Genomic DNA, 19,186 nt, shown 5'->3' with positions numbered 1-19,186 from the left:
CCCGGGGGCTCCGCGCGCGCGCCCAAACCGCGTCCCGGAGACGCTCAGCCACATGCGGAGCCGAGGCATGAGCAAAGCCCCGCGGGGGCCCAGCCGCCGCCGCCGCCGCCTTCCCTGTGGGGCTTCTCCAGGGCCTGGTCGCTGCTGCTGCTGCTTCTTTCTGCCGCCGCCGGCGTGGCTGCCCGGAGCGCACGAGTCCCGCTGGCGCGCCGTGCGAGCGGTTGTGCGGAGGCGCTGGGCTCCTGGGCTGCTTCCCCCCTGCGCTTCGCCTTCTCCTCCCTCCGCCCCCGGAGGGGTGAGCTGAACTCTCCGCTCGCCGCCTTGCAGCTCGCCTCGCGGAAACCGCCCCCGGAAGGGTCATCGCCGCCGTCCCGGCCATTAGGCAGCGCCCCTCGCCCACAGGCGCGCCCCCCGACGCCCGCCCGCGCCCCTTGCGCAGGTGAGGAATGCGTGCCCGCCGGGGGAAACGCGCCCCGTTCAGTTCAATGGAGCGTCTTCCCTGGGAAGGCTACGTGAGTAGGGTTGCACCCCAAAGCAGCAGCAAAGCCCAGCTGCAAGCTGCAGGCAACAAACGCGCCAATGTTCAAGGCCAATTTTTGGCACATTTGGAGGCAAGGGCAGAACGGGATACCTGCGAGCTGGCACTGGCCGCCCCACTGATGCCAACCGGCGGAATTCAGAGGAAGAGGCAGGCCCAGAAGCTGCAAGGAGCAGGAACATCCACTTCATGCATTTAAAGCACGGGACTTCCGCCAAAAATCCTGGGAACTGTAGTTTGTGGGTGCTGGGAACTGTAGCTCTGTGCGAGGCCCAGGTTGCTTTGGAGGAAATCTATTTGCTAATCTACGTCAAAGTGTGTTCACTTTTTTAAAAAAGGCATAAGGGGTGGCCCTACCGTACAGGAGTAGTAGCCAATGCGGTGCTCCGGGGCTTTTGCTGAACTACAACTCCCATCATCTGTTACCATTTACCATTCTGGCTGAAGCTGATGGGAGCTGAAGTCCTACAACATCTGGAGGGCACCGTGTTGGCTACTCAACATAATTATGCATGCGTAGAGAAAGTGGATAGGGAAGTTTTTCTCCTTCTCTCATAATACTGCCACCTGGGACTATCCAATGAAGCTGTATGATCAGGGCAGGCAAACCGAGGTACCAGCTGGAGAGTTGAGAAATGCTGTTGCACTCATGTGCTCTAAAAAGTTCATTTGGTAATTCTGACATCTTGACAATGGAGAAGAAGCTGTGTTGTTAGAGGATGTTATCCCTTTTAGCGCATGCATATGAGCAGCACAGACAGTGGAAGAAAAACTCAATGCTCAGATTAATAAGGTTTTGATCAAGTTTATATCCCACTCTTCAAAAAGATTTTTCCTAGAAAGAGGATTTCTCCCATGTTTCATTAAAAAAAACATTGTTGTGTTTTCCATCTGCTGGGCCAATTCGGAAGTTTTTTGTTGATTGAGAGAGGGTGAATTTGAGATAAGGTAAAGGTGAACTTCATCAAAGAGTTTCACTTCAAAGGAGCCTTAACTACAAACACGATTGATGTGCCATCAATAAGTGAGAACGGAGGTTATCAGCAACATGTGGAAGAGACAAGGCCAAATTTAAGAAAAGAAAAGAAAAAAACAGGCACTACACTTCTGTAAAACAAGAAAATCCTGAATAAAATATATATTTAAAAAAAAAACCGAGGTCGTTTTCATGTCATCCTCTCTCTCTCTAGATACACCTGCCCTGTCCCACCCAATGTATACACTTATACCCATTGTTCAGGAACCTGTGACCTTCCTGATGTGAGAATACAGTATAGCTCCCACCAGCCCTGACCATTGGATGTGCTAGCTGTGACTGATGGGAGTCCAACATCTGGACTCAGCTCCCTATCACTCACAGGCAACGACCTATATGTGCCCAATCAGTGGCTGCCTCACTGCACTTGAGAGCAGCAGGTTAGCTTAGGGGATGTAGGGCAGGCTGTGTGGCACAAATGTCACCTCCAATATATTGCCACTGCTCCCATTCCCCACATCTGCCTAAGGTGGCTGCATCACTATGCTACTTAGTAAGGCTGATCCCAGAGATACTGTCCACTGATTTATGGGCCTGGACAAAATAATCTCACAAGCTGCAGCAAACACAGCCCAGAGGTGGTCGGTTGTCCATTCCCACTCTGCTGGATTAATGCACTTTCTCAAACATCTGTCCAATATTAAACACAGACTCCAGGGCGAAAGGGAAAACTTGTCTGCGGCAGCTGATAGATGCTGCTTTATTAATGACAAAAATCCTTTTCACATTATTCTCTGGCCCAAGTGAACAGGATCTCCTGGTGAGAGGCATTTTTATGCAACCACCCTTTGAACTGTTTGGTGGTATGAGCTTTAATTTGTGGGATGTGCAGTGGAAGCACTGGATGTGGTGGAAAGGGGGACGCCTCCAACTTTCCCTGGAAGTGATTGGGCGGTTCAGTGGGTTGGTTTTGTTCACTGCTAATGAAATACACTCAGGAATGAAAACGACATTCCTCATGCCACCCCTCCTCCTGTTCTGCCGGAACAGAGGCATAAAAGGTTTCATGTTATTTTAATTATGTATGGTTTTTAGTGCCTACATTGTGACAGTAATTAATTACTAGTTTAATTGATATCAGATGATATTCCTGCCTCTATTAAGAAATGCGTTCATTTTCCATGTTGTTGTTTCTCCTATAGAGTCTAGATTTTATTTCCATTCGGATCAAGAAGGAAACTGCTATTCAGCCTGATGGCAAATACCTTCAGAAGTGTGGCAGGTATTTTATTTTTACAATGAAGCAGCTTCTTTTTTCATTATTGCTTTTATTTGTAACACCAATGAGTACACCTGCAGGGTCCCAGCCTTCCTGTCACTGAATAGCCAATAGAAGGCTTTGAAACCTAATTGCTACAGGAAGGTGATTTTCAGGGGGCAGGTTGCAGCTGGGGAGAGAATGGTTAACCCTTGCCTCTCCCTCCCCATTCCACCAAAAATGCCCACATGCTGTAATTCAAAGAATGAGGATTCACAGCAGAGGGTGGGCAGTTGGGAAGTGAAGGGTCAACACTTACATCATCAGATGCAACCCCCCTCCCTTCCTTGAAATCACCTGCCTCCTTCTACAATTAGGTTTGGGGGGAAACCTATGGATTCCAATAGAAGACTCCCTGTAGTTGCGATGTGTGCGGTTGCAATGTGGTGTGTGTGTGCGTGGTGTGCCCACAACAGTTTTCAAACGCGCCAGGAGCCGAAGAAAGTTGGTGGCCACTACAATATTTATTGCATTTAACATTAGCGTTAAAAATGCTGATTCCCTAATAGAGCAAGGAATCTTGAATTATGACCTGGGCATGCTGTGGGATCCTCCCAGACATCACCTCTCTACTGCATAGGGAGACAGGTGTGCTGCTCAGAGTTCAAGCAATTTAAGAGATTTTCTCCTGGGGCTGGTTTAGGTGAGCTGGCTGCAATGCCCTTTTCAGTTACAAAAAGGTTGGTTTTGACCATGCAGTCAAATTAGGAAGAGGTGTGTTAGAAACAGGTTGTATGGTAAATGTTACAGTGCAATAGAAAGGCAGAGAAAAATGGGGATATTTTTAGGGCCTTCTCTTACAACCATGTAGAAGGAATACACTTGTTTTCGGGTAAGCATGGTGGTTAAAGCACCATACTATACATTGGTGCTTGATGCTGAAAAAATAACAAGCAACCAACCTAAATATTAGCCAGGCAGTCTCACTAGACACTGTAGTCACCACATCATACACCAGAGGTAAAAAGGACTGTATTATTATTATTTTTACTGCCAGGCCAATGTGATCTATATTTTGGTGACCCCATATGTTGATAACAGATACAGAACTATAAAAAGAACATACCCTGTCATGTTAAAAAGTAGCGCTGGGTTAAAGTATTTGTCCTAGGCAACTCTAATAAGCTTTGTGGCCAGGCAAAAATGACAATTGCATTAATATTTTTAGGGGGAGGGATTTCCATTTTTTTTTAAAAAAAAAAACAACTTTGGTCTTAGACAACTGTCTAAGCACATTGCTGTGTTGTCTTATATTGTTATGAACTGTAACAACTTTACACACGGAGAGGTTGTTTGGTCTGGCACCATAGTGGCTTCCAGCCTAATTCTAATAGTCACAAAATATAAGTCACCTACTAGTAAGCAGCATGATTACAAAAGTAAATAGTCAACTCAGTAGAACGTCAATCCATGTATAGTCTTAATAAAATAAAATTATTTGTAGCACGAAGTACTACAGTGCAAGAACTCCTCCCTCAAAGTGGTTTTCAAATAGGTATTTCAATCAATGCGGCTCTTCCGAGGTACTATTTTTAAAAATAGCTTGTGCCGAGTTTCCATTTTAAAAAAATTCCAGCATGGTGGCTAACAATAGTTAAGGGTACCATCCTACACATGCTTACTAGCGAAGCTTAGGTAAAGGTAAAGGGACCCCTGACCATTAGGTCCAGTCGTGGCCGACTCTGGGGTTGCGGCGCTCATCTCGCTTTATTGGCCGAGGGAGCCAGTGTACAGCTTCCGGGTCATGTGGCCAGCATGACTAAGCCGCTTCTGGCGAACCGGAGCAGCGCACGGAAACGCCGTTTACCTTCCCGCCAGAGCGGTACCTATTTATCTACTTGCACCTTGACGTCGTGCTTTCAAACTGCTAGGTTGGCAGGAGCAGGGACCAAGCAACGGGAGCTCACCCCGTTGCGGGCATTCGAACCACCAACCTTCTGATCGGCAAGTCCTAGGCTCTGTGGTTCAACCCACAGTGCCACCCTCTTACCTCTGAATAAATATTGAAAATACACAAAAAAGAACTATTTGGTTAGCAAAAGACTTACATCCTGAAATTTAACACACGCACCCCATGCCAATATAATCTCCGTGCGTCATAACAGCAGAGACAGCAAAATAAATGAATTGGCTGGAACCATTCCTAAATGCCCCCTGAAATAAGCAGGTTTTTCATTACTTGCCAGAAGACAAGCAGTGGCAGAGTCAAGTGGGCCTCCCATGGGAAGGCATTCCACAGCTGTGGCTGCAATCCCAAAGGGTCTGTCTTGCATCCCCAGCACAGACGACAGGAGGACATGCAGCAGAGCCTCGGGTGTTGATAAGAATACTGCAAGGACATCCCAGCCCCAGAATATCTGAGGCCTTAAAGGTAAAAGCCATCAAAACTCAACCTGGAAACAAATTGGTAGCCAAGCAAAATAGGAGTTGATACTGAAACTGAATTTGGATCTCTGGAAGCTGTGTTTTAATCAACTGACGTTTCTGAGAATCCTTCAGAGGCACACCCGTGAAGGTGATGTTACAGTAGACTGGGGTGTCATAAAACCATAGAATTGTAGAATTGAAGGGTCATCTCATCCAACCTCCTGCAGTGCAGGAATCCTGTCCATAGCCGTCCCTCGGTGGGCTCAAACCACCAACCTTCTGGTTAACAGCCAGACACACTGACCGATTACACCACAAGGGGTTGTAACCAATGTAGTGCTGCGTTAAAATCACTTAGTGGTATACTTGCTGTGTTGGTGGAAAGCAAGGGAAAACACAAGTACATTACCAAAGATTGTTGCGCAACTGATTGCACAACAAGAACCAGCTGGGGTACAATAAGAATTAGCTGCCTGATGAATCTTCCACTAGCACAACAGTTGCGTTGGATTCCTTTGTTGCACAACCTTTTAATTCTGCCATCCGTTGGTGCTTAAAGATGCATCCCACTTTTTGATGACCAGTCTGTTGTTAATTTCAAGCTTGCTTCGCTGGTAATGTCTTCCATTTTAATATGAAACTAACATGTTAAATGACACTGGCATGGACCTTAGACCTTAAGAGACGGATCACTAATATGAGTCATGTTAAGTGGTGGTCTTCAGTTTGATGCAATAGGCAGAAAAGGCAAAACACCTGCCTTCGTATTTGTTTCTAGGATCTTTAAATAATGAATTATACTTTTTTGAGAGAAAACAGTATAAAAACAACAGTATTTCCTTCTCTTCACCACAAAGGAATCATCCCTCTCCCTCACAGTAGAGTTCAGGTCTAGATTGGAAACAAAACTGACGTGTCAAGTTAAATTGAAACCCTTGTGGGATAAAGTCATCTATGAAATCTGCTTATACTTGCCAATCCTATTCAGGTACTGGATGGGAAAAACAATAAAGTAAACAAGTACTTAACATCTCATGGGATTTGAAAACAAAAGATTTCACTTCCCTTGTTTTTCTCTCTCTAAAAAAATGTCTTTTTTCTCCATTTTATATGCTGCATGCTGCATATTTAAAAGCCTAGGGACAGTGAAGTGTGGGCAAAATGTCCTTTGTTGATAAGGCAATTGTCTGGAAGAGTGGAATTCATGGCAGTGGAGACACTGCAATAACATCGCCATGGCTGGAGCAGAATTTTGAGTTGCAGTTTTCATTATATTATTGTGAGCAATTGCTAGCACCATACAAATTGGAAGTGTGTTTTGAAAACTGAATGTGTTTAATGCTTTTTAATAAAAACTAGCCAACTCAATAAAGGGGGGTGAGGAATCAATGGGTCTACTCTTGCCCAGGCTCTGGGTTTCTGCGCTGTGGGGAAAACAATCCTTGCCTGCCTATTTGCTCCCCCTGCCCTTCACATTTCCCTTCACGTAAATGGCACCCAGTGAATGGCCACCTCCTCTGTACACAGAGCCTTTCTCTGAAGAAAGTAAGGGACAAATGACACATTACATTAATCATGCTATAAGAAAACAAAGTGTGCTTAACACTGCCGCTTTGATTTCGGATGGAAACTAGCCAGATGGGTTCCCATCACAGCTTGGGTGTGTGACGCTGGATCAAGACGAAACGTGGCTGATTTTCTTTCAAGGTAAAGAGTGGCAGCATAAAGCACACTTGGGGGAAGGGGGCATTACTAGTGGAATATGTAGTTTGGGCCTAATGTGTACGTAGGCTCCATATTGACCTTTAAAGCACATTTTAATTCTACTTCAAAGGATTCTGGGCACCATAGTTTGCTAAGTGTTGCTGGGAATTGTAACTCTGTGAGGGGTGAATTACAGTGCCCAGTGTGGGTGTTAAAAATGGAGCAGGAAACCCAACTCTGCTAGCATCAATGCCCTATAGAGGACTCTGAAGTTCTTTTCGCCCTTTGCTCTGAGAACATTTTAGCAGAGTCCAGCTGCACCTGTATTCCATTAACTTTAAAAGCATTTCACTGTTTACAGTCACCAGGAAATGTCAATGTCTGTGTTATATTAACAAGTCAGAAATAACAAATGTAGTCTCGGTTTTTAAGGGTTAGCTGAGAACACTTCACTCTGACTCACTTGCACGCTTAACTTCCGAGCGCAACTGACGCTGACTGAGTGGCCCTATATTCTTTATATCACAAAGGACAAGTTCTGGAAGTGTGTAAAGAACAGAGTCCCTGGAATACAAATCACATATGCACCAGCAGTGCGTGAGTGGCACCAGTTCAGGTTCTGGTGGGTGAAGCCAAGGATATTTTGGGGTGGGGAACACAAGGTTTAGAAGCAATGGGGAGACAGGCCAGTACGAATCTGCAGTTTGCTTCATGTGGACAAGTCCCTAGTCATGCATGGTCTGAAACATGGGGTTGTGGGCTTTCATAAGTGGAGACCCTGGTGACAAGTCCAAGACCGTTTGGTCCTTCAACTCTGTCTCATATATAATATCCTTCCTTGAATTTGTCTGCATGCCTGCGTCTAAAATCTCAATGGATATTACTTCTAGCATTCCTGCATATATAAAGAAGAACATAGGAGAAGCACCTAACTATTGTCTTCTACACCATCCTTCTCCAAGCTAGTATGGAGAATTCTCTGTGTCTATTCGGTTTGGTGGTGTCTTGCCTTTAGGGCATGAAATAAACTAGTCAAGAGACGCTTCCTCACCTCCAGCCACAGAATACACAGCTGGCACACATTGCAACATTGGAAAATTGACATGCAAAATATATCTCTTCAGCAGCAACAACCCACTGCATTTGTGGCGCTACCAAAATTGAGGACGGTGTTGGATGATTCTGTAAAGGAAAATATACAGTGGGGGCAGGGGGAGTTAGCAGGTTTCTGCATATAAGCCCTAGAGTTGATACCTGCAAACCGAATGAAAAAGTCGCATCGACTACAGCGTATGTTCCATTTGAAAATATCTCTTCCACTTTCCATATTGCATTGACAAATATGTGACGTATAGGAAATCCAGAGGTGTTCTTGCAGTCTATTCATACCCTGCCTCTTGAAACAACACCTAAGTTTGAGTGGTTGCCCTTGTCTTTGCCTTCCCACAGTTAACTGTTTCCTTCACTATTGAAATTTCGATGGTAAGTCCTTGGGGCAGGGCCCTGCCTCTTTCTGCTTAAATTCCTTGTAAAATATGTGGATTGATAGGGGGGAAAACATCCAATCTTTCAGCCATGTCATGCATGCAGCCTCAAAATACAGCTTGAGGTTTGGGACTGTGAACTTGCCCCTTTCTCTAGGCTCTATCAATACTTTGAACCTTACTCTTGACTTCTTACCTTGCCAAATAAAATTGGAAAGATCCCTTTGCCAGCCTTTAAAACATTTTGTCCCAATAATTATTGGGATTGTCTGGAAAAGGAAGAGCATTTTTGGCAGAATTGACATTTTTATCAAGGCTATCCTACCCCATAAAGACAAGTTCAATTTATTCCTTTTATTTCCTTCCACTTCTTCACATAGTTATCTTTGTACAAATTGGTATTTTTATTTGTGATCCAGATCCCCAGATACTTAGCTTTTGTGGTGATTTTAAGGCCTGTTACCCTTTCCAATTCTTCCTGTTCCTTTACCCCCATATTTTTCATTAATAATTTAGATTTTTCTTTATTTAACTTTCACTGCTACTTTGAGATACGGGTCTCTTTTCTGACGTTGTCCCTTTGGTGTTTTTAAAGGGCGACGGCAACGTGGTCTTGTTCCCAGAAGAGATTGGGTGACATATATGCTTTGATGCTGTGGCACAGCCCAGAGATCTGAAATGGAAATACTGCAAAAGCACTAGAGTTCTGTTCTCATTTTGCACCTGCACAGATCTGAACTGCCTAAGGAGCACATTACTGTGCCTCATCTCAGACTGCTTGGACCAAACCCAACCGCCATGTAATTCCATTGAATTTAAGTGGAGTTATGGCAGGCAAAAGCAAAACAACAACAACAAAACTGGCCTTGCGGGTTTGTAAATGAACTACAGTTGGCGGGGGGGGGGGGAGTTAGAGGGTGTCGGTGATAAGCAAGAGCAGTGGCGAAAGGAGCATATCTCCTAGTTAGTTTTGGACAGCTGACACTAACTCCATTGTGAGATAAGTCTTACCGACTGTGGGAAAAGCAGCGGGGAAAGACTCACACCAGCATCCAACTAGTATTTAATGGGGGAAAACAGATCTGGAAATCTTGAAAGTATCTGCTCCCCTCTCTCCCAATCCTCCTCCCCTCCCGCCCTCCATCCCTTCCAAAGAAGCAATGAAAGTAACTTGTGAAGTATCATTTGCTTCAGTTCCTAGTCCAAACATGCATTTCCTCAACTGGCTTTTTTTTGGGGGGGGAGGGTATTACTTTCAGAGGAGAGAAGGTGGGTGGTTGGGGGGGGGGCTCAAGTGGATGTTTATTTTCTGCCAGAGAACAGGAGCTGTTTCTCGGCATCATAAAAAAAAAAAAGATGAATCATTGTTTAATTAAAAAAAGATATATCAAGTAACCTCAAGATAAGTTTTGGGAATCTCGGTTATAAAAGGGAACACCCATGCAGTGCAAATCCCAGTAGAAGAATAGATTGACTTTCTTATATCCTCCAACTCAATGAGCATTTTAGTGTTGGCTCTGGGGGTGGGTGGAGGAAGAAGGGGGGGGAACCACCCACACAAGAGCAGCAGATGGAAAGGAAAACATTTCACTGTCTTCTCTGCAGTGTAAGGATAAAATGTGCTGGATATATAAATGAAAATTAATCCCTTTCAAGTAAATACCTGAAGGTTGAACACATTTCCTATGCCACTGGAGGTGTATATCAGAAAGGAAGACAAAACTGAGAAAACTTCTGCCAAGGATGGGGAACCTGTGGCACTTTCTGCAGTTCTTGGACTCCCAGAAGCCTCAGCTATCGTGAGCTGAAGACCAACAACATCTGCAGGACCACAGATTCCTCCACCTGTGACTCATAGCTTGCTCTTGGGTTGCTGCTTTACTATTATCCAACCATCTCCAACCGCATTTGCATACATAAAAGATATAAAGATGCTGAACACCCCACGTGTCACTTTTTCCCAGGTCATGTTAAGTCTGCAAACAGACAAGCCAACAACTTGTAGCTACAAGACATTGACCCACCCCCTGAAAATTATTATTGCAGATATCAATGCTTGGAATAGCCTCTCTTCCCTGTAGTCTCACTTCTCAAAGCTGACACCACAAAATAGAAATCAAACAGTTATTTAAAAGCCCTCCTCTATAAGACCCGTATTGTACATGTACATGCCAGCTTTGTACAGAAACCTTCCCTTCCCTTCTCCCTCTATCACCAGGGATAAGCTTCATTTCTGCGCCTTACATTTGGTATGCATGGCCAGCCTCTCTCTAATGTTGCGTTTCAGTTGTGCTTTGACAGCCCTGATTGCTAATTAGTCTCTGCCTTCTGCTGAATGCTTAATAAATATAAGTAACTGTACATGGATTTATAGTACAAGCAGGCTACTCTAGATAGAGCTCATATTTATTTACTGTTTAGATTTATACACATTATCCAGGTGGCTTGCAATAAAATATTTTATACAACACACATCTTAATACATTGAAGTAAGCTAATCACAGCTACTTAAGACTAGCAACCACATCGTATAAATGAATGGACATAACTGTCATAATCTGGCAAATTTCTGATGTAGATGTGGTAGTGCTTTTGATGCAATTATCCCCAGCCCACCTTCTGCCTAATTTACTTTCCATCACACACACACACGTGTGTGTGTGTGTGTGTGTGTGTGTGAGTAAGAGAGAGAGATAGAAAAATAATAGCAGTTCAGTGCACAAGCTATTGCACATTCTAGTCAAGAGATTATGAATGGCGACACACAAGCAATCACACACCTAAAAGCATATCCAAATGATATCAAACAATGATTTTCATTCCCATTTGATGCCCATCACCAAGGATTTCCAAGACACTGTGCAGGGTTTCCATGGATATCCAATTACGATGGGGCACAGAAGCAGAAAACTCCATGGAAATAAATGGGCAGATATTTCAGAAGAAACAATATCCTGGTTAAAACTTCAGAAGTACAACCTTCTGCCCATTCTGTTTTTATTATTTGGGGGTGAAATTTGCATAATAACAAACACTCCAGCAGAGCAATCCCAATTGCCTGTTGCTGTCATGGTGGCTTTGCTGAGCTACCAATGCCTCCACAGTCTGGTCACTCATCAGGAATGCCAAGCAGAGGAAATAAAGGGTTAAATTCCCAGTCCCTGAACTGCACGGTCCCATTTCTAAATAGCCCTCCCTCCAGGTTTGCTACATAGAGGGGCAAAAAACAGGCAGGTTAAATGCATATGGGCATTTAAAATCTCATTTAATTTGTCCCACAGGACCTAGCTTGGAGATTGCCACTGTGTAATAGATGTGAGCGGCCCCCAGTGACAGTTTTTCAGAGGATTCAGGGGACAGTTGTGGATTAATAGGATGGAGACTTCTCAAGTCTCTCTCTTTAAAATCATCCCCAAAGTTCATTGGAGTTTAGCCTGCAGGAGGATCAGACAAGCCATTAGGCCACACTTGCTTATAATGCTTCAAGAGCATGTTAGAGCCTGCACTGCAATGGCCCAGGTCACTTAGGGACTTTGCTATATTACTGCAGTGCACCACCACCTCCTCTGCCAGCCTCTTGATGCTCTGCTAAACTCATCATTACTGTGAATCAGCAAATATGCCGCATGCTGTTATGTTTAGTGTTTCAGACTTAGTGCTGAAACTGGCAAGCTGTTAGCACTTCATCTGGCTTTATCATTTTGTCGGCAAGGGAAAAGAAACCTTACTCCCTTTCCTTGAGACGCAAAAATATGCTTATGTTAACAACTGTATTTTGTCGTTTAACAACAACTTTACAAGGAAAGAGTTTGTCCTGTAAGGCTTGTCAGCACAATTGTTCATAGTGAAAGTGCGGTGAGTACTTCAGAATTAACTCACATTCCATCTTATGAGCACATATATTACTTCCCAACTTGTACACGTTTGATTCATATTGTTAGGCAGTCCCTAAACAGGGACGTGGGTGATGCTGTGGGTTAAACCACAGAGCCTAGGACTTGCTGATCAGAAGGTCAGCAGATCGAATCCCCGCAGCGGGGTGAGCTCCTGTTGCTCGGTCCCTGCTCCTGCCAACCTAGCAGTTTGAAAGCACATCAAAGTGCAAGTAGATAAATAGGTACCGCTCTTGCGGGAAGGTAAATAGTGTTTCCGTGCGCTGCTCTGGTTAGCCAGAACCGGCTTAGTCATGCTAGCCACATGACCCGGAAGCTGTATGCCAGCTCCCTCGGCCAATAAAGCGAGATGAGCGCCGCAACCCCAGAGTCGGTCACGACTGGACCTAATGCTGACCTAATGCTAACCTAATGCTGACCTAATGCTAACCTAATGCTGACCTAATGCTGACCTAAAAGGTCAGGGGTACCTTTACCTTTACCTTTAAACAGTGGAACTCTCCTCCCAGTGGTGCATCTAGCCTTGTATAGCTTTTGCTGTATGCTGAAGACACTTCTCTTTACCCTGGCCTTTTACAGTTAAGATATACCCACGTCTTTTGCTGAATTTATATTGGTCTGTTTTGACTGGAATGGCTTTACTTGTTCTTTTCATTGTAACTGTTTTCACAGAGTGGTTTAGCAAGCCGCTCTGGGAGGTCCCCCCCCCCCCCGACAGTTAAGAATGGCTGCAGCAAGAGTTAACAGGGGGGCTTCATAATGCTGCTCCATGAAGCACCTCCCCCCTCCTTTAAAAGAAGGTGGGACTTGAGGTGAGTAGTAAGGGGATAGGTGAAGGGGCGGTGTGAAGGGAGGGGGTTGTTTAAGTGGGGAGGAGGGCACTGGCAAAAGAGTTGGCGGGTAGGTGGTGTTGGCAAATGGAATGAGCAGGGGAGGAAGCTCCTGGGATTTTATATTGTCGTAGCCAGTTCTGTGACTTCATGATAAAGGTCAGGTAAATAAGTAAGTAAGTAAGTAAGTAAGTAAATTAATTAATTAATTAATTAATTTGGAAGCTGGTTCTCATGGTATTTGGGATACAACATAGAGGATCATGAGTAAAAGCAAATGAGACCACAGTCAGGAATTTAGACTGTAGTGGGAAGCAAAAACTTCTCACATTAGTATCTGGGAAAGGTGTACATGTAAGAACCAGTTGTGATGCTTGCTTTCTCGCTCTCATTCCTCAGCAGCACTTTGGTGCTGCAGAGTTGGGAGTTGCCAATTTCCGATTAAAAAAATATTCCGGTACCAGGATAAGATCAGTAGGAGGCACACAAGGGTGAAGTCCGGCTAGGCTTCAGCAGTAGTAGAGCTCACAGCAAGGCTAGGCTTAACTTTCAGTGTGTTCAGCCTGATTTTGCAGTCTGTAAGCATAGCAGATGGTGAACTACTTCTCTTTTGCATTCACCACAGTTTTGCGGTGGGGTGTGGGGGAATTGATCAGAACTCCCTTACTCCAATTTAATGACAGACATCTTCCCCTCCCATAGAATGTCTGAACAGAAGGGAAAATTACAGCTGCCACAGAAACATGGCTGCCAGCGAGGGCCTCTGAGGGAAGCAACTTTCCAGTGCTGATCACCTGTTAGATGAAATTGACTGGGGAGGAATGCAAGGGCCACATTGAAGCATTTCCTACCTGCATTAAAGACTGGGCTGATTATCCCCCCTCTGAGCATCATTTATGCCTTTTTCATAACATATGTAATCATTAAATGCACAGAATATTACTCACAAGCCATACACACGCATTAAAACACTGGCTAATTACTTTATGGTAGAGTTATAAGCAACGTTATTGGAACTCTGTATTGAAATAAAATCCATTTATGGTGCGTAATCACATTTCTGTCAATTCCTAGTATACCATAAAAGGTTTCCCTGAGGAACTGGAATGGCTGTATGCAGCTGCAGCTTTTCTTAGAAAACATTTTAAGTATTCTGATAAACATATTGGAAGGTCTTTTGGACAGCACAGGAAATAGCGTGCCAAACATATCGGTTTATTTATTTTTTTAAAGTTAAAGGAAATGCAAATGAAACGGGCCAGGCGTACAAAAAGAAGCATTTTCCCCTTCCATAAAATGGAATGTCTGGGGGGAGGTTTGGAAAGAGCAGAGGGTCAGTGCGAATTATGCAGGCAACCTCTTGTTCTGACTGGACTGTTAGCCTTGATCATGTCACAGAACGAAGGCGGAGAGGGCAAGGCTGTCTCAGTTCCCAAACGTCTTACCCTGGCCAAGCCTCCTTGGTTTGGCCTTAGGAAAGAGTTTGAAGCTTGGGACTGCCATCTACTGAGGAAAGAAAAATGCTGGCCTTGTCCTAGAACTTCCTTGATCCTGCACTGTGTTGTCATTCTGTGCAACTCCTCCAGCACTAAAAACAGCAGGGTTGCCGCTCAATTGAAGAGATCTTAGCTGAATGATGAAATAAAATTTTCATCCATTAATTGATTAAACCTGCTTAGGTTTTGCACACGAGTAAAACAAAAGTTGGGGGGGGGAGCACACCCTATTTGTTCAAGTGGAGTTTGTATGTGTCATCACAAACAGACATGTTCTGGGAAGAAACATTCCCTCTTGTGTGAGAATGTGAGGGGAAGCCTCTTCTGAAATAGAAAGCTGCTTTGTGCAACACATTCGGGCTACATTCTGACTGTGTTTCATCCAGTTTTCCTGATGTCTCCTTAGCCGATCACTCCTGTGGTTTGTGTGATCTTTCACATGATGTGAAAAGCCTCTTCTGGAAATCTAGTGGAATCTAGCAGAGGTTTAGCGCTCATTTCCATGTGAATTGCTTCAAAAAAGGTGTCCCCATGGAACCCCATTAACCTGGAAAATCACATCATGAGTTTTGTGTTGCAATCTTCCTGCAATTTTCATGTGATGAAATATGGGGCGGCAATATTCTGGCCTACAGTTCTTTCCTGCCATTTTAATGAGCAAATCATGCAGGGTGCAGAAGCATTTGTGCACATAAAGAGTGGTGATTTGTCAAACGGTGCCCACAGTTGTGTCACACCATACCCACGAGTGTGAATGAAATTTAGTGCAACATTGGCAGTACAGTGGTACCTCGGGTTAAGAACTTAATTCGTTCCGGAGGTCCGTTCTTAACCTGAAACTGTACTTAACCTGAAGCACCACTTTAGCTAATGGGGCCTCCTGCTGCTGCCGCTCCACCGGAGCCTGATTTCTGTTCTTATCCTGAAGAAAAGTTCTTAACCTGAACACTATTTCTGGGTTAGTGGAGTGTGTAACCTGAAGCGTATGTAACTTGAAGTGTATGTAACCCAAGGTACCACTGTATGTTGATCAAACAGGCACAGTTCCATAATGCAACAGGTACAGTATACAATTTAAAAGGAACATTGGCTAGCAGGACACAAGCAGTAGCATTAAAAACAGGAAAATAAACACAATAATAAGTCCTAAATCTTACACTGGATGCTTAGAACCTCTTACTCTGGAATATAACTATAATGGAGAAAATTCTGCATGAATTTCAACAGGAACTAAAAACTCCAGGCACTTTTTATATGATTTGGCATTCCTTTATCACATACACAGCGGAACCATCATTTTCAAGACAACATTCGTCACAAGCAATGCTATTTTTCTAGAAAAAGAGGTACCTAAACTCACCATGAACACCTCCCTTGTTCTCTTATAATGGCAATTATGCCCACCTGAGAAGTGCCAGAACTGAGTTCTGGTGAGTTCCAGCTGAAAAAAAGCCCTTGTCACAAGCCTGACAAATCTGGAACTATACTTGATGAACTGCTAAAATAGATAGTCTTTACTTGTACTTTGGTTTCTTTTAACTCATGTGCAACTACTCATTCCACATGCTTATTTTATAATTTTGTTTTTCATCTTTTTTTGTCTGCTGTTATAATTGTTTTCTCTGTTTTAGATACATTATAACATAAAATAATAATAAGAAACTTTACCAAAAAAAAAAGGCATGGAAAGATCAAGCAGAAGAAGCATAAAAGTCATCCATCAGAGTATCCAAGATCTATTCAGTATGAAAACCAAGTTACAAAAAAGTAATAGATGCATTACTTAAAAAAAATAAAAATCCAAGAGAGCAAATCACAAAAGCCAACCCTGCAAATGGTGTAGATAATTCAAGAAACAACCAGAGAAAATAGTTCATGACTAAATCCAAACAACTCATTTAGAGGAAGCGGGTCTCGCTTCAGAATAATATAAGCATATTTCCCCCTCTGCAAGTACCAAACTGGCATTCAAAAGACAGACTCATAACATATAGTAGATAAAACTTAATGTGCACAAAAATAACAGTTGGGACATTTACGGAGAAAACTATGCTTTTTGATTAACAACAGTAGCATTTTGTTGACATGACAGTAAAAGTGGCTCAACAAGAGAACTGCCAATTAAGACCTCCGTTTTCCAGGTCAGAGCTATCCAACGTGCTAAATCAGCATCTTTGTCAGCATTTACACACACCAGCTCTTGACACTGGCTGCAAAAAAATAAATAAAAGGGGTATCCTCATCTGCTGATACCTTAGTTATAGTTGTTCTTCAAATAGGTGAATAATATAATTTTTGAACAAAAGGTGTGCTGGCGCATGACAATTTGAGCTATGCAAAACCACAGGGTTTAAACTAGCTGGTTCAAGCTAGTTACCCAGGCAAAATCCACTTGTATGGTTAAAAGTCAGCTGTTCTTTTAAACTTGACTTAGCATTATTTTTAGAATATTAGCTTTACTTTGAAGGGGTTTTTATGTTTAACACAGAAACTGTTCCAAGCACCATGCATGCACCATTAGGCTTCAAAAACTGCAATTCTCGTGACTGTGTGTGAGGTTTATTTGCTTGCTTGCTTGCTTATTTCTGTACTGTCTTATATGTATCCTAATCTTTTCCAAGCCATACCCACTGACCTTGGAGGGAGAGATGGTCAGTCAGGCATTGGGGGTCCTGAGCCATATAAGGATTTAAAGGTTAAAACCATCACTCCGAACTGGGCTCAGAAACATAATGGCAACCAGGGTAACTGTGCCAGAATGGGTGCCATTTGGTCAGAACTGCCTAATTCCTGCCAGCAATCTGGCTACTGCATTCTGCACCAGATGCACTTTCTGAATCGTATTCAAAAGCAACCCCACATTGCAGAAATATAACCTAGAGGTTATGTCAGGGAACTGCCATCGGAGGAACAGGTGGTGGAAGGGCTCACAGAGGCTGGGAGGGAGTCAGCAGCGAAAGCAGGGACCAGCAGGGGGAGAGGTGGGTCTCTGGAGGAAGGTCTCATGAATGCGGAGGGAGACGGAGCAGCTAAAGCAGGAACTAGCAGGGAAGAGGGAGGGCTCAGGGACACGTCCAGCGAGAACAGCGGGGAGGTGTCAGAAGCTCCCATAGGGAGACCCATTCCTCGCAGGAAGCTGTCACGTCGTGAGTCCAGGAGACGTGTTTCCGTTAAGGAGCTTCTATGCTGGAAGCGCTTCCGAAAACAACCACTGTCGGAATCTGGAAGTGACTAGGGCAGACATGTTTAAGGGGCTCTGTCACACACAGAGGTTTGTGGAGTTGCACAAACTCTGAGGGACCACGATTTTACGCACAAGCAGCTAATCATCCCATCACACCTGAAGTGTATGTAACCCGATTACCACTGTAAATGCAATTCCAAAACTATTTTACCCCCAAACACACCCCTTTCCATGCATTTTGGCATGCTTATAGAGCCAAGAATTGTATTGCAAAATTCAGAGAAGTGTGAATCCTGGAAGTGACTAGGGCAGACATGTTTAAGGGGCTCTGTCACACACAGAGGTTTGTGGAGTTGCACAAACTCTGAGGGACCACGATTTTACGCACAAGCAGCTAATCATCCCATCACAGGTTACTAGAGCGCAGACTGTTGAACCCAAGTTACCTCTGTCTATAGGTAGAGAAGTGACTGAGCCATTAGTCAAAGCTGGTTGGAGGCACAATGTTCCACTGAAGTGACCTGTGCCTCAAGCAACAGTAACAGATCCAGGACAACCCTCAAGCTATGGACCTGCGCCTTTTAAAACTGAAAATACAGGGCAGGTATGTAATGACCTCTCCACAGTCTGTGGGGATATTTTGTTGCTTGCTGCACCATGATGTGACAACTGCAAATTCTTTGCACATTTTCTTCTGACACACTGACAGCAGCTTTGCTTTTCTGACAAGAATTGTGGTAAACTCCTCATCTTTATTTTATCTGTCAGTACTGTTAAATGCCCTGGATAACGTGCCCGCTACTACCAGAACATTTTCTTGTCTAATATTCAATAGTTCAAGTCTTGCAGCGGAGGCTGGAAAAAGAAAATCATGTCTGAATCCTGGGAGAGACAGGTACCAGCACTTGCTGAACAATATGTTGCTAGGGCCCTGTGCTCAGTTTCTGCCTTCTACTGGCCTTCTACAGATGGACAGACTGAGCATTTTACAGCCACTGACCAAGGCCAGAGCTTCCTTTTCTGTCTGTGCACATCAACGCTCTTTTTATGAGGGAGTCTTCAAGCATATGCCATTGGATTCCAAGAACCATTGTACTTCTCCAAATATCACTGCTCCCATTCTCTTTTTGGAGCTATCCATTGACAATCTGGTTTATGTTATGTTCCAAACACAGTTGTTTAGTACATGACCTGCTTCGATTACGGTAACTGCTTCAGCTTTCAAAAAAAATAACCAGTGCAAAAACATTCACAGTTTTCCAGTAAGGCTTATAGGCTGACTGGGTGAGCATAAAGATTAGGTATGAAATTTGCAGCAAAATTCACCATTCCTAAAAATGTGTCCTGAGCACACCCAGCTCAAGGAGGACCAACGGCCAGTAGTTTAATTCATTAT

At 43.9% G+C, this 19,186-nt stretch overlaps 1 protein-coding gene and 1 long non-coding RNA gene across 2 annotated transcripts in view; one reads left to right on the top strand and one right to left on the bottom strand.

The window, feature by feature from the left end:
- STARD13 (StAR related lipid transfer domain containing 13) overlaps positions 1–19,186 on the bottom strand; it is a 234,524-nt gene that overhangs the window by 149,509 nt on the left and 65,829 nt on the right. The gene's annotated exons all lie outside the window — the stretch shown is intronic.
- LOC308589165 lies at positions 6–10,130 on the top strand. The gene is made up of 3 exons (XR_014009119.1): positions 6–439; positions 2,717–2,796; positions 8,983–10,130. It is a non-coding gene; the product is annotated as an uncharacterized lncRNA (long non-coding RNA).

The sequence above is a fragment of the Podarcis bocagei genome (genome assembly GCF_964188305.1).
Source record: "Podarcis bocagei genome assembly, chromosome: 6".
NCBI classification, from domain to species: domain Eukaryota; kingdom Metazoa; phylum Chordata; class Lepidosauria; order Squamata; family Lacertidae; genus Podarcis; species Podarcis bocagei.
The sequence above is the reverse complement of the archived record's forward strand: the minus strand, read 5'-3'. Positions and strand labels throughout refer to the sequence as shown.